The following is a 22,989-nucleotide window of genomic DNA, read 5'->3' as shown; positions in this document are numbered from 1 at the left end:
AAGAAATAGAACTTATAAAAAGAACCAGTGGAAACAAACGGAAAATATAGAACTGCTGGCTTGGTTCAATGTAAGACTGGAGATGTCAGAGGATAAAATCAGTGAACTTGAGGACAATCAATAGAATTTACCAAATCTGAATAAAAGGCAGAAAAACAGACAAAATATATGTGAACAGAGCCTCAGGAGCCTGTGATATATAGCAGTCATATCATTAGAGTCCCATAAGAAGAGAGAAAAAGCATGGGACTGCAATAGTATTTAAAGAAATCATTACTGAAAACTCTCCAAACTTGACAAAAGACACAAACCTTCGATCTAAGGAGTCCTGTGAACCCCAAACAGAATAAACCCAAGCAACTCTACACTAAAGCACAAAATCATTAACTTCTGAAAATAGCCAGAGAGACAGCACATTATCTACAGGGGAATACCAATTCAGATGATTTCTTATCTGTAACCATGAAGGCCAGAGCACGTGGCACAATATTTTTCCAGTGCTGAAAGAAAGAAACTGTTAACTTTCTTCTTCAGGAATTAAGGGGTAATTTGCCAGGAACCTCAAATCTCTCCTTTTGGCAACTAATGGTACAACTAGACAGAAAATAAGCAAGGCTACAGATGAATTGAACAAAAAAATTAAGATGAAAAACTTACATACAACACTCTACCCAACAACAGCATAATGTACATTTTTTTAAATGTAACCATGGAAAATTTACCAAGATAAGTCATACCCTGACCAGAAAATAAACCTTAAGAAAATTTAAAGAATTTAAATCATAGAGTGTGTTCTCTGACTATAATGAGTCTAGTTAGAAATCAATAACAGAAATACAACAGGAAAATGTCTAAATACATGGAAAGCAAACAACAAACCACCAAAAAGCCCATAAAAGGGTGGAAGGAAGAAAATCATAAAGGGCAGAAGTCAATAAAATTTAAAAATTGGAGAACAATAGGGACAATCAATTAAACAAAAGCTGTTTCTTCCAAAAAAAATTAACAAAATTGACAAACCTCTGCAAGACTGACAAGAATAAAACAAACACAAATCATCAATATCAGGAATTAAACAGGGGATATCATCACAGATTCTATAGCCATTGAACGAATAATGAGGCTGGGCACGGTGGCTCATGCCTGTAATCCCAGCACTTTGGGAGGCTGAGACGGGCGGATCATGAGGTCAAGAGATCGAGACCATCCTGGCTAACATGGTGAAACCCCATCTCTACTAAAATTACAAAAAAATTAGCTGGGCGTGGTGGCAGGCACCTGTAGTCGCAGCTACTCGGGAGGCTGAGGCAGGAGAATGGCGTGAACCTGCCATTGCACTCCAGCCTGGGTGACGAGCGAGACTCTGTCTCAAAAAAATAATAATAATAAAATAATGAGAAAGTATAACAGACAATTTTACATACATAAATTTGATAACGTAATGTGACAAAGTCCTTAAAAGCCACAAACTACCTAAACTGACCCAAGGTTAAATAAATGTTATAAATATTCCTATAGCTATTAAAGAAATTTGATTCATATTTTGAAAGGACGCAAAAAGGAAATCTCTAGCTCTAGCTGGTTTTATTGGTGAATTCAACCAAACATTTAAAGAAGAATTAACATCACTTTTGCAAATTTTACACTACTTATTTCAGAATTAGAAGAAGAAGGGACACTCTAATTTATTTTACCAAAGCCAAAGGCAGTACAAAAAAAACTTACCGGCCAGTATCTCTCAAGAATTTACACGACTCTTTCCCATCTTGCAAGATGGCAGATGAAAAAGCTGATATGCTGGATACTAAAGAGAAGAAACTCAAAGCCAAGAAGTCTGATGGTGATAGGGTGAAAAAGGGTGACGTGACCTCAAAGCTAAAAAGCCCACGAAAGCGAAGCTTCATTGCAGCTGAAATCCTGTCCTTGTCTGAGGAACTGGCAGATGTTCCCAATCTGCTACATATTGCAGAAGGGCCATGTACAAGAGGAAGTACTTAGCCGCTAAATCCAAAGTTGAAAAAAAAAAAAAAAGGAAGGAAAGGTGTGTGGTGACAAGCAGGGTGGTGCCCAGGTAGTTAAACTTCGCAAAATCCCTAGATATTATTCTACTGGAGATGTGCCTCGAAAGCTGTTGAGCCACAGCCAAAAACCCTTCAGTCAGCACTTGAGAAAACTACGAGCCAGAGTCACCCCCGGGGCCATTCTGATCCTTCTCACTGAGTGCTACAGAGGCAAGAGGGTGGTTTTCCTGAAGCAGGTGGCTAGTGGCTTGTTAGTTGTGACTGGATCTCTGGTCCTCAATTGAGTTCCTCTACAAAGAACACACCAGAAATTTGTCATTGCCATCTCAACCAAAATTAATATCAGTAATGTAAAACTCCCAAAACATCTTACCGACATTTCAAGAAGAAGCGGCTATGGAAGCCCACACACCAGGAAGGTGAGATCTTCAACACAGAAAAAACAAATACAAGATTACAGGGCAGCACAAGATTGATCAGAAAACTGTGGACTCACGAATTTTCCCCAAAATCAAAGCTATTCCTCACCTCCAGGACCACGTGCATCTGTGTTTGCACTGACAAATGGAATTTATCCTCACAAACCGGTGTTCTAAATTTCTTAAGAACCAAATCACATAATTGATAACAACAAAGAATTTACATGAAAAACCATCAACAAAAATATTAGTAACCCAATTTAACAATAGGCATAAAAAGAACTTTCCTGCATTACCAAATAACATTAATTCCAAGTATGTTAAGACTGATTAAACATTTGAATATCATTCAGTGTAATCCACTGAATGAAGAAACACCTGAGGCTGGGTAATTTATAAAGGAAAAAAGTTTAACTGACTCACAGTCCCGCAGGGTTGGGGAGGCCTCAGGAAACTTACAGTCATAGCAGAAGGTGAAGCAAACACATCCTTCTTCACACGGCAGCGGGAGAGAGAGGAGTGCCTCTTATAAAACGACCAGATCTCGTGAGAACTCACTCACTATCACAAGAACAGCATGGGGGTAATTGTCCCTATGATTCAATTACCTCCCCCTGGTTCCCTCCCACAACACCTGGAGATAATGGAAACTACAATTTAAGACGATACTTGGGTGGAGACACAGTCAAACCATATCACAATCATGTCAATAAGCTAAAAAAAAATCATATGAGCATTTTAAGCGGCCCACAAAAATAACAAAATCCAACATTGATTCATGATTTATAAAAAAAGGAACTTTCAGCAAATGAGAGATAGAGAAGTACCACAGTTTGCTGAAGAGCAACTATAAAAACCCTACAGTCAACATTTTACTTAATGGTTGAAGACTATAATACACTTTCTCTTTAAGATCAGGAAGCAGACAAGAATATCCACTCTCATTACTCTTATTGAACATATTACTGGAAACTTTAATTACTGCGATAGTGCAAGATAAAGAAATAAAAGGGATACAGCTTATAAAGTAAGAAACTGCTCCTAAAGTTCAATAATGTGGTACAATAAAACATCAACTCACAAAAATGAATCATGTATTTATACACTAATGATGAACATTCTGAAACGGAAATTAAAAACACAGTATCATTTATGACCACTCCAAAGAAAATGAAATACTTAGGTCTATACTTAACCAAAAATATACAGAATCCACATGCTATAATTTTTTTTTTTTTTGATGGAGTCTTGCTCTGTTGCCAGGTTGGAGTGCAGTGGTGCGATCATGGCTCACTACAACCTTCGACTCCCTAGTTCAAGTGGTTCTCCTGCCCTAGCCTCCCGAGTAGCTGGGATTACAGGCACACACCACAACGCTCAGCTAATTTTTGTATTTAGTGTAGAGACGGGGTTTCACCATGTTGGCTAGGATGGTCTCGATCTCCTGACCTCGTGATCTGCCTGCCTCGGCCCCGCAAAGTGCTGGGATTACAGGCATGAGCCACCGTGCCTGGCCTACATGCTATAAATTTTAAAATATTGACAAAAGAAATGAATGAATATCTAAGTAAATGGAGAAGCATACCTTGCATGAATTGGGTTGGAATTTTCTTCAAATTGGTTTATAGACTTAATGTAATTCCAAAGGACCTACAATAGCTTATGCAATTTTGACAAAGAAGGAAAGAAAGAAAAACAGAAGAAAAGAGAATAATGCAAGAGGAGTCAGTCTACTCAACATTAAGGCTTACTCTATAAACGTAACTATAATTTTATATATTTTTTCTATATATAATTTTATATATATATAATTTTATATATAATTTTATATATACATATATATAAAAATTTTTACAGTCCAAGAGTAGGCAATGAATTATTATTAGACTTGACACCAAAGGCCCAATCCATAAAGAAAAAAAAGTATAAATTCAACCTCATTAAAATTAAAAACTTTTGCTCTGCAAAATACTATTAAGAGGATGAAAAAACAAACCAAAGCCTGAAAGAGAATATTTTCAAAACACATATCTGTCAAAAGACTAGTATCTAGACTAGATAAATTACTCCCAAAACTTAACAGTTAAAGAAACAAATAATCCAATTAGAAAATGGGCAAAATACAAAGAGATACATCACCCATGAAGATATAAAAATCCTTCAGTAATAAGCATACGAAAATATGTTCAATATCATTAGACATTAGGAAAATATAAACTCAAACCACAATGTAATGTCACTAATCTTTTTTCTATTTTTAAAATGTTTCATCTTAAAAGGTTATATAGGCCGGGTTCGGTGGCTCACGCCTGTAATCCCAACACTTTGGGAGGCTGGGGCAGGAGGATCATGAGGTCAAGAAATGGAGACTATCCTGGCTAACATGGTAAAACCCCATCTCTACAAAAATACAAAAAATTAGCTGGGCATGGTGGTGGGCGCCTGTGGTCCCAGCTACTTGGGAGGCTGAGGCAGGAGAATTGCTTGAACCCAGGAGACGGAGCTTGCTGTGAGCCGAGATGGCGCCACTGCACTCCAGCCTGGGCAACAGAGCGAGACTCCAACTCAAAAAAAAAAAAAAAAAAAAAAAAAAGTTATATACATGGTACAAAGAAAATAATACAAAAATAAATAAATAAAATGTTATATAAATGGAGTAATATAATATGTAACCTTTTAAGATGGAGTTCCTTTTTAAATTCAATAATTCCCTGGAGATGTATCCAAGTTGGTATGTATCAATAGTTCCTTCCTTTTTGTTGCGAAGAAGTATTCCATAGTATGGATGTGCCATAGTTTGTTAAACATGGAAGAGAGATTAGTGGTCAGCAAGGGACAGAGATGGAAAACTTTTGTGGGGAGGGAGGTGGATGTGATTATAAAAGAGAAATAGAAAGAAACCTAGTGGTGATGGAAGTGTTCTTTCTCTTAGCTATGGCGGATACATGAAACCACTATATGATAAAATTGTACAGACTGAATACACACCTACACCTACGGATGAGTATAAGCAAAAACAGGTAAATCTGTGTAAGACAGGTAGATTATATCAGTGCCAATATCTTGAATTTGATATTGTAATAGTGGCTTTGTAAATGTTATTGTTAGGGGGCGGTGGGTGGGTTGGTGGGTCCTTGCTCCCAGAGCTCCCAAGATGGTGGCGGGCCACTTCCAAAATGGCGGCGGGCTGCTTCCAATACAGCGGCAAGCCTCGTGTTCTCTGACGTGGGGTTCTTGGCCTCACGGATTCCAAGGAATGGAATCTCGGGCCATGTGGTGAGTGTTATAGCTCTATTAGAAGCCGTGGGTCACGGAAGAGAACCGTGGAACCCAGTGACTAGGGTTCAGCTTGATGAGGACGAACCTGAGCACTTAGCCATGCAGGAACAATGGCAAGCCTTTGGCCCCATCGGGAGTGGCAATGGGCGTCTCGCTGGAATAGGTGTGCAGCAGACACCCTGCCAGATCTGGAGGGATGGAAGTCAGAGGCGGGTCTACGACGGCGGCAAACAGCAGTGGTGGATGGAGTGAAAGCTCAGCTCGAGCGGTAACAAACACAGACCAAAAGAGAATGCAGTTGCAAGATTTAACAGAGTGAAGACAGAGCTCCCATACAAAGGGAGGAGACCCAAAGAGGGTAGCTGTTGCCGGCTCGAATGCCTGGGTTTATATCCCGATCATTGTCCCTCCCGCTGTGCTCTCAGGCAATAGATGATTGGCTATTTCTTTACCTCCTGTTTTCGCCTAATTAGCATTTTATTGAGCTCTCTTTACTATCTGATTGGTCGGGTGTGAGGTAAGTTGCAAGCCCCGTGTTTAAAGGTGGAAGCGGTCACCTTCCCAGCTAGGGTTAAGGATTCTTAGTCAGCCTAGGAAATCCAGCTAGTCCTGTCTCTCATTATCATCTCTTTTATAAACACATATGAATCCATAATTGTCTTAATAAAATTTTTCATCGAACAGTGGACTAAAAATCAGGGAGTTTATTGTTTCTTATGACAGAACTTCCATAGGAATGTGGGCTTCAAAATAGGTTTGATCAAAGTTGGGATTCTGTTTTCTGGGAGTCCCCTGGCTCTATCCTCCTTAACATTTCAGCTTCTACCTCAAGCTAATTGCCCTTGGAGCAGCAAAATGGCTGTAGCAACTCCAGATTTCGTAAGCATATACCATACTCTCCAGAGCAACTCTGATTTATACAATTGTGGTTAGGGGCATCTCTTGCATGGAAGGACTTAGCCCTGGGTTACTGCCTTTTACTGAACCATTTAATTTGCCAAGGATGGAGAAATTATTCTGATGAGTTTGTGCCAATCAGGTCCCACCTTATAGCTGGGAATGTATCAGTGCCAAGTAACCACATCACTATTGTCAAAGGATGCTACAGGGTGGAGGACAATGCAACTCTTCACTTCACTAGTAAATCCATCTCTGGAAAGATACTTGCAGATAATAGTAAAATGCTATAAAGACTAATCAACAGGTATTATGATAGATACTGACTGTGGGTAGCTTTTAGAGAGGATGGCCAAAAAAAGCATCTTGTAGAAGGTGATGTTGGAGCTGAGATCCAAATGATGAGAAGGAACTGGCCTTGTGAAGTTTGGGGAAGAACAATCTAGGCAGATCGATTATGGCCTAGTTGCTTATTTCATTGTTCACCTCAAAGTCTGTAACATTAACAAGGTCAGGGGCCATGCCCAGTGACTCTCTGCTATACCTACCTGAGTCTTGCAATGATTTGGTACTTAATAAATATTGCTGATTAAAAAATGAAGAGGGGCTGGGCGCTGTGGCTCACGCCTGTAATCCCAGCACTTTGGGAGGCTGAGGCGGGTGGATCACGAGGTCAGGAGTTTGAGACCAGCCTGACCGACATGATGAAACCCCCGTCTCTACTAAAAATACAAAAATTAGCCTGGCATGGTGTCGCATGCCTGTAATCCCAGCTACACAGGAGGCTGAAGCAGGAGAATTGCTTGAACCCGGAGGTGGAGGTTGCAGTGAGTGGAGATCGTGCCACTGCACTCTAGCCTGGGGGATAGAGAGACTCTGTCTCAAAAAAAAAAAAAAAAAAAAAAAAAACAGAATGAAGAGGAAGGCAACTTCAGCACAAAAATAGCTTGATGAAATATTTTGTAATTGTCTCTGAAAGACTGGAAAGGAGAAACCCTGTTTTAGGCCGGCAGGATAGATGAGCAAAGGCAAAGGCATGGCACATTAGGAAAGACTGGGAAATCTAAAGTGAAACAAATGGGCTATCATGCTGGATAAACAGGAAAGGAACTTAAATAAGTAAGATTGGTTTCAATTATGGAGAGTTTTAAAATCCAGATGTAACTCACCTCTGATGGCTTAGGCACTGGGGAATCGTTAGAAGTTCTCAAGCAATGAAGTAGAATTAAAAAAAAAAAAGAATTTAAATGAGACTATTCTGGAAGCAATGAGTAGGCTCATATATAAAATTAACAATTATGTTCTTCAGTGATAACTGTCATGTATATATAAAAACAAATACTGTTGAAAAGACACTAAATAACCAGATTATGTTATAATATTATTGAGTGGTTATTATGGGTTCAATATTATTCTAAATACTTTATATGTACTTATGTAATTCTCATGCAACTCTATGAGGTTATTATTTTTTTCTATTGCAGATGGAAACCGAGGCACAGAGAGCTAAGGAAATTGTCCAAGTTCACCTCAGGTAATAAGATATGGAGCTGAGTGACACTGTATTCTTTATCAACACTTGATCTTATCATTCCATAATCCTATGGAGATAACAGGATTTTAAAGTTTTTTAAAAAGAGTAGGAATAGACAACATGTGGACTCATCTATAAAATATTTCAAATTTTGGCTCAGCATTTCTAAGGAATAGTTGAAATCTTTTTATCAAATGTCACCTATCAGCTCTTGAACTATATTCACCAGACATTCAATTATCTTTTTAAAAAGGCATGAGAACTTTACTTTTCTGTATATATTTTCACTGTGTTCTTTTCATGAATTCCTTTTATGTAGGGCCTGAGTTAGTTATTAAATATTTTCTCCTGGAATCTTTTCTTTTTTCACATTTAAGTATTTTCACTAGCAATCTATAATACTTAATTTTGAGGGTGTTTTCTTACAATCTTTCCACTTCAATTTTATTAAACTCTTTTAAAATATCTGAACACTTCTGACTTATACTCTAAGTAGATAATTCTACTTGTAAATAAAATGTTTAAGTTAAGGAGAATACCCACAAAATATTGCATAAAAACATGTTCTTTAGAACACAGATACTTGCTTTAGAAATTCATTACTCTCTATAAGGTAAATAGTTAAATACTATTTATTTACTTAATTCAGGAGACAGCACTCCTGTGGTATCGAAATTGGTTCTTCACCTCTCCTCACCAAAAACACTCATGCCTTTATTATTTTCTTTTTCTTTTTGTTTTTTTGAGACGGAGTTTCACTCTTGTCTCCCATGCTGAAGTGCAATGGAGTGATCTTGGCTCACTGCAACCTCCGCCTCCCAGGTTCAAGCAATTTTCCTGCTTCAGCCTCCCAAGTAGCTGGGATTACAGCCCACCACCATGCCCAGCTAATTTCTGTATGTTTAGTAGAGACAGAGTTTCACCATGTTGGCCAGGCTGGTCTCGAACTCCTGACTTCAGGTCGTCCGCCCACCTTGGCCTCCCAAAGTGCTGGGATTACAGGCATGAGCCACCGCACCCGGCAGCCTTTATTATTTTCAACTCTAGTTATTAGAAACATAGATTTCAGTTGAGTGCTATTTCAAAAATGTATTTTAAAGCATTTTAAAAGTTTTTCCCAAACATTTGATTTGCTATTTTAATCTAATTTTATACTTTTCAACTATAAAAGAGTAAATTATTCAGACAGACATTTTTTAATGTCTCCTTTCAGTCACTCTCTAATATGGCATGATCTAGCCATAATTTTCTTTGAGGAAGTTAATATTTAGGCACTAATTTTTGATGTTCTATGAATGCGATATTGATTACATACTATAATGTTTAATCAGCTTTTCTAAGCAGAGATGCTCTTCATTTTTTCAAATTCTATAAGATCTTTTAGCTGTAATTAAAGAGTCAGCTATACTGGAAGCCATTGTACTTTGCTTTTTCCAGTATTATCGCATAATTACTGATTGCCAGACTACTTTTAATTCTCTCTTGTTGGTATATATCATTTTAAAATACGTATTGTATTTAAAAAATCCCATAAATTACCATGTTGTATCCTTTAAATCTTTTTCCAAATTCTATTCTATACGTTTGTATCAATGTTTACCGAAAAAAATTGTACAGCAAATTTTTAGCCTATTAGCTATGTAATTAATGACTAAGCACATTAACATGGAGAAAAGCTTCACTTCTATTCTCCATTTTGTAAAGTTTTCCATGCCACAGTGGACTAATATCTATGAATCTAATTCTGCAGAAATTTTTTGGGCACTCATCCTAGAGAAACGAATCATTGAATAACCAGTGAAGATGAGATCTTTTTTTTCTTTTAATGAAAGAAATTTTTTTTTTTTTTTTGGCTGGGAAGGCCTCAGGAAACTTATCACGGCAGAAGGAGAAGCAAACACGTCTTTCTTCACATGGAGGCAGGAAGAAGTGCCAAGCAAAAGGGGGAAAAGCCCCTTATAAAACCATCAGATCCCTGAGATAGTTAGCTCAGAATGATGGTTTCCAGCTTCAGCCTGTGTGGGGTGAGGGGAGGGGGGAGGGATAGCATTAGGAGATGTACCTAATGTAAATGACGAGTTAATGGGTGCAGCACACCAACATGGCACATGTATACATATGTAATAAACCTGCATGTTGTGCACATGTACCCTGGAACTTAAAGTGTAATAAAAAAAAAAATCAGATCTAGTGAGAGCTCACTCAGTATCATTGGAACAGCATGAGGGTAAACACCCCCATGATTCAACTACCTCCCACTGGATCTTTCACGACATGCGGGGATTATGGAAACTACAATTCAAGATGAGATTTGGGTGGGGACACAGCCAAACCATATCAGTCCTATTGTACTCCTTTCTGCCCTTAGGTGGAGTACAAGTTGTCATTTTTTAATTATTATTATACTTTAAGTTCTGGGATACATGTGCAGAGCGTGCAGGTTTGTTACCTAGGTATACACGCGCCATGTTGGTTTGCTGCACCCATCAACCCATCGTCTAAATTAGATATTTCTCAGAATGCTATCCCTCCCCTAGCCCCCCACCTCCCAACAGGCTCCAATGTGTGATGTTCCCCTACCTGTGTCCATGTGTTGACTTACAGCCCCGGAGCATATGTGTATGTCAGCAAAATTACATGCTTTCTCAAAAGATAAATTAACCTGCATGGCTAACAATTCATTTAAGGAAACTCAAGCAAATCCTGTTTAGATATTTACTCTTTTTACATATCTTTGCTTTAGCTCATTGATTCATGAGACTGAACAAATTAAAATAGAAATAGGGACACATTAAGCCTCTCTTATTCAATTACTCCACATATATTTAACCTTAATTATATTGGTTTGCCCTTCTCCTGTGGCTGTTAAATATTATAGTATGCAAAACTATTCCTGGTACTATTGACAAATATGTCAAGCCTTGTGTTCATCAAATCTAAGTGTTCTGCATTTTGTCATGTGCAGTCAGTTGTAGGCACTGAGGTCAATTTCATAAAATTCTGTGAGAGTCAAAGGACAAGGGCAAGAATCTCAAACAGAGGAAACTCAGTTGTTGTGTCCTGCCTATTTGTAGCCAGCTCTTGTGATCAAAAGAAACAGACATTCATTCAAATTAGTCCAAGAGAAATGGAATTTATTATGAAGAGGATATATCCATCTAAATTCAATCAGGAAAAAGAAATCCCAGTAATTTGAACAGGAACTTTTTAATGTAAAGAATTATTAAATATGGCAGGGAAGTAAATATAAGGATGTAAAGAGAACTCTGCTGGTTAGCCTAGGGCTCAGGGAAAGGATGCAATGAAGGACAAGGTTGAAGTGGGGATTCCAAGGTGGGGTTCAGGTCTTGTTGGAGAAGGTGTAGTTGCAACCTCCAGAGAAGTTTCCTAGGACACTCAGATCAGAGCTGGTCCATGGTCGCTGGGCAAGCAGGAAATGAGGTGGCAGAGAGCCACAGTTCATAAGTGAATGTATAAAGAGGGAGTGAGGATGGCGCTTTTGCATGAGAATTAGAACATGTGGTCTTCAGGTAGAGAGGGTCATGGGAAGCAGCCTTTCTAGGCAGGCAGCTGAGGTGAGACTTTGGCAGGTGTACAGAATTAGAAGAATCCTTCATCCTCTCTCAATGTCTCTCCTGCATCCTCTACTGACAGTACTTAACATGTGTTCACTGTAACAAAGAAATGCTTGGAGATCAATCCATTATTGCCGTGCAGGTACTACAGGGTGAATTTAAAGCTGAGGGACAATAAAGTGACAATTATTGCACAGATGAGAATGGAATAACTGAAACTAAAAAATCATAAGGAATGAAGTCTGTACTTAGAAACCAGTTTTTTTGTTTGTTTGTTTCTCTCTCTGGACTGAAAATTTTTTCTCAATATAATTCTCAGTCTACCCTTCTGGCCCCATTGTTGGCTTCCTTCTATATTATTTTATTTTTTATTTTATTTTATTTTTTGAAATGGAGTTTCACTCTTGTCACCCAGGCTGGAGTGAAGTGGCGCTATCTTGGCTCACCGCAACCTTCACCTCCTGGGTTCAAGCGATTCTCCTGCTTCAGCCTCCGGAGTAGCTGGGATTACAGGCATGCACCACCACACCCAGCTCATTTTGTATTTTTAGTAGAGACAGGGTTTCTCCACGTTGGTCAGGCTGGTCTCGAACTCCCAAACTTAGGTGATCCACCCACCTCAGCCTCCCAAAGTGCTGGGATTACAGACGTGAGCCACCGCACCTAGGCTCTATATAATTTTACCTTGTACATGACCATCATGAGCTCTCCAATTGTTCTCTGTATGAGACATTTCAGTTCAACTTCCATTTCTAAATGACGCTTTCTATCAGTAGTTAATATCCTAAGTTCTTGAAAGAGAGTCTGTTTAACAAACTTTATTGTTTTCTGCCAGCCTCATTAAGCATATACAGGAACTGTTCTGGGGCCCATTCCTAGTCTAATTGGTTCTGTACATGGAGCTGAGTCACATAATAAAAAACATGCTCCCAGGAAACCCTCTACAGCAGCAGTCATAGATGGATAGTTCCTTATTGCAAGAGGCCATGGCCTGAGAGAGTGATTGGAGTATATATATATATTTAATACATATTAAATATATATTATATTATATTATATTATATTATATTATATTATATTATATTATATTATATTTGGTTGCCCATTCCAAAAATCCTGAGACAGGATTCTGAACAACCAGACTTAAGTCCAAGGCCCACCTTCGGATTGAGAAACTATGAGAAGAGGCACAGACACTCTGCCAAACTTCTCCTGCCTCTCCTATTACCATATGCATGAGAGTAGGAGGTAATTTTCAAAAGAAGGAATCACAGGTCATCAATTTCTTAGGTGCTCTGCATAATCATGTGGAGGGAAATCAAATGTCTAGAAAAATTACACATATGCTTCCCATTCTCATATGTTATCACTTGATTAAAAAAAATTTGGTTGTCTTAGGTAAAAATACTTCCCGAAAACCTCTGATAATTACCCTCCTCAGTGTATCACTTCTTTTCTGCCATCTCCTTCTACCCACAAAAGAATTAAGTAGTCCAAAAAAATCCTGTGAAATGAAATTAATTGGAGAAAGCCTACTCAAACTACCATACAACCTGAATATTTGACTGTTTTTAAAAGATATTTTTTTACATTCAACAAGCATAACCAAAAAACAGATATTTTACCTTACTGGGTAGAAAATAATTTAAAATTAGTTTGGCAAAATACCAATATGAGCTGAACAGCACCTGTCAAAGACTAAAATTATGTGGTTTATAGTGAAGATATAATTTAGATTCATGGAAAATTCATCAAAAGTTGAAAGCTTCTGCTTTTCTTAAGAGAATATTTTCCTCTGTAACATAATGCATAGTGTTCACTTGTTTGGCAAGTCCTTTTGTTTCCCTTGGAGAATAAAAAGAAAATTCTACCCAACCGTACATGTCCAACATATCACAAATTCTGAAACAGAACTTCATTAGCAACTGTAGAATAACCTTAACCATGGCTTCTCAGTATAGACTGTATAGTGATATAAGCTTGGGTGCCACATGAAAAAATAATAAACAACATGGCAAAAACTACCTCAGCTATGTCAATTTCACATATAAAGAAGAAGAAATGTCTCAGACAAGTATTGTGTTCTATATACATTAATTGACATAGCCATCTATTAAGCAAAATAACATTCATGGCCTGATGAAATTACTGAAGATTAAATATTTCAAGATTTATCATTATCTTGATGATGATTACCTTAATGATAAATTTTAATCATTATCATATCATTTCATTAAAAAGGAAAAAGGCCTCAAACCTAAATCTCATGACTGTTTAATATAATGATAAAGTTAAAAGTCAACTCAGTGGAGTTCACAAGGTGCAATGTAGGCTGAGTGAGTGAATAAGTTGGGCAGGGAGGAGAGACAATCATCTTTAAAAGCTATTGATAATTTCTCAAAAATCGACTTAGAAAGTAGAAATAAGATACTTATTGCCTAAAGGATCCTTACTTCTAGACTAGTCTGGAGGCTCAAATCCTTCCAAATTGATACAACTTTGTCCATCTGGATTTCTTGATATGACAATGCTGCCAGGGAAAGTCTTCATTTATATTTGAAGTTGTGTTTATTATACTTAATTTTTAAGTATGTGCAAATAAATAGCTATTGAGTCATAGTTTAAAATAGTTTAAAATACAAAATAAATGATAAACTTTATAACTTTATATATAACTGATATATTATTATTTTGGAGCAGATTTAATTTTTTAAACTAAGGAGCTTAATTTGAAAGAGGTATTATACTTAGTATATTATTTTGAATGGGCCTAACAATTTTTAAATTCTGCAAGGACATAATATTATTTATTTTCTTTTTGCAAGAAAGATTTGTTTCCTCTATTATACAAAATAAAAGTTTTAAAACTGAAAAAATACAGGTACATAAATATTTATACATATCTTTCTACCATAAGTTAAGAAACCGTCCTACCCTCGTAAGACTCCTGTTCCATCCATATGGTTGGAGTAAGGTGGACATAAAGGTATTCAATCTTTGTGGCTGGGGTGAAGTGGACACCATACAATTTAGTTCATAGGGTCGAGATTCGGTGGAAGCAGTGCCATTCAGGCTATGCAGTTGCAGGGAAGTGGATACCTGCTCTCTGTGCTTCCTGGGAGACTCGTGAGTCAGGCCTAGTCAGAGTATTCTGTTCAGCCAGTTACAGCAAATGACTGAAGGCTGCATATGGGACACAGCCAAGTCACTTGAAGTCTTACTTAGACCTTCTTAAAAGTGATTAGGAGCAAAGCTCAATCTTTATGCCATTGCCATCATAGTAGGATCTGAGTTTGAGCTGCTGATTGCCATCTTTTTTTCTGTGTAGGGAGGGCCTGAATAAGAAAGAAGTCAATATAAAGAAAGAACTAATAAGTAAAGTAAGAGAGTCATTTTGAACTCATTTCAGTCCATAGAACCAACGATACCTGAAATGTCTATTAGACTTTTATTTTATTCTAAATAGAAATAAATTACCGTCTGTTTCTTAAGCTATTTCCATTTGAACTTCCATCACATGCAGCCAGAGTGTTATCAAGTACAATAACAATTATCAACTAAGATGATCAAAACTTAGACTTCCCAAAAGCCTATTCAGTGTGCTGTATTGAATTGTTTAACGCATGGCTAAAAGTAACTTAGGGGGAATGGAAATATTTTTCCGCTGTGTGAACTTCATGATACATTCACGCTCACAACAAATATTTATTGGATGCCTACTATGTTGCTGACTTTGTGTTGTTATTGGAGACATAACAATTAGCATATATTTTTTTTTTTTGAGATGGAGTCTCACTCTGTCGCCCAGGCTAGAGTGCAGTGGTGTGATCTCGGCTCACTGCAAACTCCGCCTCCTGGGTTCAACCGATTCACCTGCCTCAGCCTCCCAAGTAGCTGGGATTATAGGCACCCACCACCGCGCCCAGCTAATTTTGTATTTTTAGTAGAGATGCGGTTTCACCATGTTGGCCGGGCTCGTCTCGAATTCCTGACCTCATGATCCACCCGCCTTGGCCTCCCAAAGTGCTGGGATTACAGGTGTGAGCCGCTGCGCCCGGCCAGCATAATTTTCTAATCTTACTTTGCAAAGTCATCATAGCAACCTTGTGTGCTACCAGATGCTCTTCAGGAGGATTATTCCTCAACCGCCAAAGGTTTTAGTCACTGAAGTCCCAGACCTCAGTCCCTCACCCGGAACTACTTTGGTCTAAGGAGGTTGCCTGTTTAAAGTTATAGCCCATTCAATTTTTATAAGAAAATATAATTTTTGCAAACTTGAAGTATTAATAAAAAGGATTTTTAACAAGACCCCAAAATCACAAACACTAAAGTAATTTAGCCTTTTGATTGCATTAAAATTAAGAATTTGTCTTTATCGAGTAAGACCATAAAAGAAAAACAGGAGCTACAAGTCAGATGAAAATATTTCAAACCATGTAAATAATAAAGGATTACTATTGACTACATTAACACCTGCATATTAAGGCTTTTTAAAAATCAAGCCATAAAGAAGCCAAACATAGAACATCAGTCATTTTACAGAAATGAGGGAGTTAAATGACCATCATGCGAAAAAGTGTTCAACCTCACTAGTGCTCAGAAAAAATACGTTTTAAAACCAAGACTTGATATTGTTTTACTAACTACATGGGCGACATTTAATAAGTCTGAAAATTCTTAATTTGATAAGGATGTGCTGTAATTAGAATTCTAATGAACTGCTAGTAAAAATGTTAATTGGTGTAAGTACTTTGGAAAACAATTTGGCATTACGTTGCAAAGTTGAACATGGCAGTAATCTGTGACCTAGCAATTCCAATCCTTGGTTCACCCTGTAGAAACTTTTGTACAAATTATAGGAGACATATTGTTCATAAAATTTTTTCATAGTGGAAAAAGCTAGAAACAAACAAAATAACCTGTTTACAAACAGAACAGGTAAGTAGCCAATGATAGTCACTCTTTGAAAGATTATACAGCCATAGAAATTAACTACAGCTACACAAAACAATTTAGATGAACCTTAGAAGCATTATGTTGAATGAAAAAAAGAAAATCACAGTATATGATATTTTTCTAAACCTTAAAACAAGCAAAACTAAACAACATATTGTTTAAGAACACATACATATGTGGTAAAACTTTTTTTAAAAAAAGAAGAAAAGAGAGCAAGGGAATAATAAATATAAAAGTCAGGATAGAGCTGTGAAAAGAAAAATCTTAGACAAAACAAATTTAACAGACTTTAATTGAGCAATGAACAATTTGCAAATGGGGCAGCCCCTCAACCAGAATAGGTTCAGAGAGACTCCCATGTAGCCACATTATGGACAGAAAAAGGAAAGTGACGTACAAAAAGCAGAAGTGAGGTACGGAAGCAGTCAGATTGGTTACACCTCCACGTTTGCTTTATTTGAACCCAGTTTGAACAGTTGGCTGTCTTTGATAGGTCAAAACTTGGTGATTGGCATAAGAATGAGCCACAGTCTGTTTCTTCATCCAGTTAGGTTAGTTTACTATGTTCAGAGAAACATTTTGGCTATACTTAAAATATGTGAGGCAGCTCTAGGTGAAATTTACATTAACAGTGCTAGCTAATGTTTGATACAATGGTACAACGTTTGGATAGTGGAGGGAAAAACAGGTAGATTTATTAGTATTGATAAATTCTAGTGTTTGAGTTGGGATATAGGATTCAGAGTGTTTTATTATTAAACTTCATATCTTACATGTAAGTTATATGTTTACTATTTTGTGAGTGTTAAAATTACATATTTTTTTAAAAGAGAATTGTCCACATAACTTGAATACTAATTCAAACAAACCAACAAAAAAATTATAAAAATATCAGGGGAATTTGAAGTCTGGCCAAACATTAAATGACATTAAGGAATAATGTCAATTTTTAAGATGTGTATGATATTATGGGTTTTTTTTTTTTTAGAGTTCTCTTTTAGAGGCACATATAAAATATTTACAGATTAAATGATATAATCACTGGAATTCACTTCAAGGTAATATGGAGATTGACATGAAGTAGGTGGGGCAATGGTGAAACAACACTCGGCATGTGTTGATCATTGTTGAAGTGGATATTAGAAACACAAAGACTGGCCGGGTGGAGTGGCTCACGCCTGTAATCCCAGCACTTTGGGAGGCCGAGGCGGGTGGATCACGAGGTCAGGAGATCGAGACCATCCTGGCTAATATGGTGAAACCCCGTCTCTACTAAAAAATACAAAAAATTAGCTGGGCGTGATGGCACGCGCCTATAATCCCAGCTACTCGGGAGGCTGAGGCAGGAGAATGGCGTGAAGCCAGGAGGCGGAGCTTGCAGTGAGCCAAGATCGCGCCACTGCACTCCAGCCTGGGTAACAGAGCGAGACTCCGTCTCAAAAAAACAAAAAAAAAGCCGCACGCAAAGACTTATTTATTGTTCTCTCTACTTTGGTTTTTGTTTGAAATGTTGTTAATGATGAGAGCATCAAAGAAAACCAAATTCTTTCCAAATAAAATTTTTATTAAATGACTCAATTTTTGACCATTATACTACATTTAAAAATGTCACAGAGCACAGTGGCTTGCACCTGTAGTTCAAGCTACTCGGTTGGCTGAGGGAAGATTGTTTGAGGCCAGGAGTTCAAGACCAGGCTGAGCTAGATAGCTAAACCCTGTCTCTAAAAAATAACTTAAAAAAAAAAATTAGCTTGAACCCAAGAGTTCGGGGCTGCAGTGAATTATGATAATGCCACTGTACGCAGGCCTGGGAGACACAGTGAGACCCCATCTCTTAAAAAAAATTAAGTCACCTCTACAGAAAAGGCAATATCAGTTTCCACTTCTCTTCCCTTTTTATCAATAATATTATCCTATTCTTAATCAGTTCAATTTAAAACTGTGAAAATAATCTATTTTATGTCAATACTTAAGGTCATCAAAGCCTACTATACGTCTTCCATCAAAATGTGTTTTGCTTATCTCACCTTATTTTCTCAATGGCCTGCCTGCTCCACTCATAACCAACACAGTAACCTCTAGTGACTCTCATCGCTTACTTAAAAAGTCCAGACTTCCTTGGCTGCCTCTCCCGGCCACCTGCAACTGATGATCTTTGCCTTGCTGTTTCTTTTACACTCTCTTTTTCACACTACTCTATCCACAAAGATCCCACATGCATTAGCCCTTCTACTTTCATGTTCACACTCGTCTGGCTACCTTCAATAAGCAGCTAAACAATTGTTCCTTTCTAATCCAACATATATTCACCTGTCAAGGCCCCTTTTCTTTCTTTTTTTTTTTTTCGGTGGGGGGAAGTTGATTATTTTTATTTCTCTCTTCCCACAACAAGTAAAAAAAAAAAAAAAAAAGAAATTACAATCAATGCAAGTACAAGGATTCAATTTTTTAAAATCATTGGCGTACAAAGATGGCGTACAAAGCTCCTGCCCTGGTTTAACCCACATATTTAAAGAATGTGTTGGGGCAGGCATGGCCACAAAGATAGTACTACAAAATATACAAAGTGTTTTTTTTCCCCTCACATTTCATAGAACCCTGCCTCAGTTCCAAATGAGAGCACTAGAAACACAAATCACTCAGACCATTTACTGTATAACTTATGAAAAATGCTATACAGGTGTGTGACTATAAATATAGAGTAAAAATGGCTCTGTTCAGGAATTGGTATCTACAAGGGGGAAGGTCAGGGGAGGCCTGTCTGATATTTTGACCTGCTGGGATGATGGGGAAGCTGGGATAAGGGAAGACCTGGTCTTGCAGCATGGCTGCACCCCACTCTCCCTTTCCTAGATAAGGCTGAAGCTCACTGGCCAGGGAGAACTGGGATGGCTGAGCATGATGGGGGCAGTGGTGTAATAAGACAGGGGGCTGTGAAAGGCATGGAGAAGGCATCTAGGGTGAAAAGGAGCACACCCCTTTAATCCACGATCCATGATCCATGAGCACTTGATTGTACTCAATGATCCCAGTTCACTGGGCAGTCCAGTCAGGTCCAGGCTTCCTCTCCCTGAGAAAAGTTTGGAGCTTTGCAGGCATGGAGAGGGGGCAGAAAATCAAAGCCCATCTACAAGAAAATGGAAAAGTGCTTGGAAAAAGATTCCAGTGGGTGGGTGGATGGAAAGAAGGAAGTTAACCCAGGAAATCATCTTGCACAGAAAGTGAGGAGGAGGCAGAGAGGTGGAGAACTATTCCATGCACAGATGCTCTCTGGAATTCAAGGTGACGGCATGCAGGCTACGCAGCCTAGAGAACTTGCATGTTTTATTTCAAAAGATCCAGCAGGGAGGGTTTTCTATGTGACCAAGAGAGTAGCAGTAGACTTTAGCCATAATGCTCTTTAATTTGATTTCTAAATTAGCTAAATTAAGAACCTGGGGCCCTTTTAGCAGATAAACCATCTCCCCTGAATACTACGCTACCCATTCCCTACACTCCTCCTCCATCTGCAAAGGCCTCTTTTCTTCAGCAAAACCTTCCCTAACCCATCTATCCTTCAGTGACCTCCCTTTGAAACAGCCGAGTATGAAGAGGTCCCCGGAGAGCCTGTGACCGGCCTGCACACTGGGAGGAATGGACACTGGGATGGAGCCTGGGGAAGTTCATGTGTTTGCAGGGGTGGGTAGCGGGTCCCTCATCTTCCTGGGTCGAATCTGGGATTCAGTCTGCCAGGCGAGAAGCCTATACTAGCAGGACTCTCACTCTGCTGAGTCCCTGTTTTCCCTTTTTTTTCCCTTTTCACCCAGTAAGTTTTATTTTTCTCACCCTTTAAAGTGTCTGTGAGCCTAATATTTCACGGCCGTGTGACAAGGACCCATCTGTTAGCTGAACTAAGGAGAAAGGCCTACAACACCTTCTTGCTGAAATACTTTCTTCTTTTGGCATTTATAATACCATGTCCACCTGAATTTCCTTCTGATTCACTGATCTCTCCTGTTTGGTATTCTTTTCTGACTTGTCTTTTACTTGACTTCAAAAGGTTTATATTCCCTGGATTCCCCTGTGCCCCATTTATCTTTCTCGTTTGTTTGTTTGTTTGTTTGTTTGTTTTTGAGATGGAGTCTCAGTCTGTCGCCCAGGCTGGAGTGCAGTGGCGCAATCTCGGGTCACTACAGCCTCTGCCTTCTGGGTTCCAGCTATTCTCCTGCCTAAACTACTGGGTAGCTGGGATTACATGCACATGCCACCATTCCCAGCTAAATTTTTTTTTGTATTTTAGTAAAGACAGGGTTTCACCATGTTGGCCAGGCTGGTCTCGAACTCCTGACCTCAGGTGATCTGCCCTCCTGACCTCGGCCTCCCAAGGTGCTGGGATTACAGGAGTGAGCCACCACACCCTGAGCCACCACGCCTGGCACCCATTTCCGTTTCTCTTATCTGTAAAGAAACCTCAGTTAGTCCCATGTTTATTATATAAACACCAGTGACTCCAAAATCCTTATCTCCAGCTCACATCTCTCCCTCTAGAAGTCCAGAAAGCAGAACTATTGATTATTCTCTCTATATCAGTCAGTTTGTTGAGGAGAATATTAACCATGCTAAGCATTTTATACAAGAAATGACTTAACTCAGAGAACTAGAGAATTATTCAGTATTCCTCCCTTATCCATGGTTTCACATTCCTAAGTTCAATTACCTGATGTTTAACCACAGTCCAAAAATATTACATGCAGTAAGATATTTTGAGAGAGACCACATTCACATAATTTTATTACAGTATATTGTTATCATTGTTTTATCTATTTTGTTATCATTGTTAGTCTCTTATTGTGCCTAATTTGTAAATTAAAATTTATCTTAGGTATGCATGTATAGAAAAAAAAACATAATATGTACAGGATTTGGTACTATCCACAGTTTCAGGCATCCACTGGAAGCTGTGGAGCATATCCCCTGTGTATAACTGGGGGACTGTTGTACAACCATTGGCAAGACTGGGGAAGCCACAGCAAGGGACAGGAAATCAGGATATGCAGAAAACACAGAAACCACTGTTAATAGTCTCAGCTACTTGCAGCACTCAGGGAGGTAATTATCAGGAGGACATCTTAAACCCACTGGGGAAAATTCCATACCTGCCATCTCCAATGCCCATATAGCTGCCTGCAGTTCCCACTGAAGAACAATGGCTTCTTCTTCTTGTTCACCTTCCAAGTCCCACACACGAGTTTCTCATTGGCAAAACCTAAACCAGTAACTGCTAGTAAGTGAATCTAAGAAAGGTAGATTCCAGGCTTTCTGTCACTGCAATACAGAGGACAATTTAAGAGTAAAATTTCTGAGAATCAATAAGCAATATCTAGACACAACCAAACTTCATACTTCTCAGTCTTTCTAACTCAATAAATAATATTACAATACATTCAGTTCTTCAAACCAATTATTTTGAGTTCAGGGATACATGTGCAAGATGTGCTGGTTTGTTACTTAGGTAAACATACGCCTTGGTGATTTGCTGCACAGATCATCCCGTCATCCAGGTATTCAGCCCAGCATCCACCAACTATTCTTCCTGATCCTGTCTCTCTTCCCACGCCCCACCCTCAAACAAGCCCCAGTGTGTGTTTTTCCCTACTATGTGTCCATGTCCTTTTTTTTACATATAACTCACATACAGCGCATCAGGCAAGTCCTATCAACTCAACTTCTAAAACAATCCTAGGTCCTTTCCTTTTGCTATCTCCACTAACACCTCCTAGTCTAGGCCACTCTCTTTTCTCACTTGGATGGTTACAGCTTGAAGATTCTCACTTCAGAGTGTCTCTTTGGTCTCATGGCATATTACTCACCACCTCAACCAGTATGCCCCAACCAAAATTTTATCAATTATCTTCGAACTTACCAAATGTATTCCACTGGCCTGCAACGTTATCCCCTCAATACTCACCTGGCTGATAACATTTTATCATGCACATCTCAGCTTAATACTCATCTCAGAGGGATGTTCTTTCCTACTCTAAAATAGTACCTGATACCTTAATTCTCTACATAACATTTATTGCTTTCAGAATTTCTTTAATTTACTAGTTTATTGTCCATCTTGTCCTTCAGTATTAAGTGTCACAAACAAGGAACTTGTTTGTTTGCCACCACGATATAGTGCCTAGAACAGTATATGGAGATTAAAAATGCTCACTTAATGTGCTCAGCAACTGACCAATCAAGCATGTGTTGTCATAAGTGTGAGCTTTCTAGAATAATTGTGATATTTTTTATATATTTAGGTCTTACTGAACACAACAGTCTTG

General features: G+C 38.4%; 1 pseudogene; it reads left to right on the top strand.

Annotated features, from left to right (window-relative positions):
- The first annotated feature begins 1,773 nt into the window (after positions 1–1,773).
- Positions 1,774–2,617, top strand: LOC115935274 (large ribosomal subunit protein eL6-like; annotated as a pseudogene).
- The last annotated feature ends 20,372 nt before the right edge of the window (positions 2,618–22,989 follow it).

Source organism: Gorilla gorilla, chromosome 6, assembly GCF_029281585.2.
Source record: "Gorilla gorilla gorilla isolate KB3781 chromosome 6, NHGRI_mGorGor1-v2.1_pri, whole genome shotgun sequence".
NCBI classification, from domain to species: Eukaryota; Metazoa; Chordata; class Mammalia; order Primates; family Hominidae; genus Gorilla; species Gorilla gorilla.
Note: the sequence above shows the minus strand (reverse complement) of the source record. Positions and strands in the feature narration are given on the sequence as shown.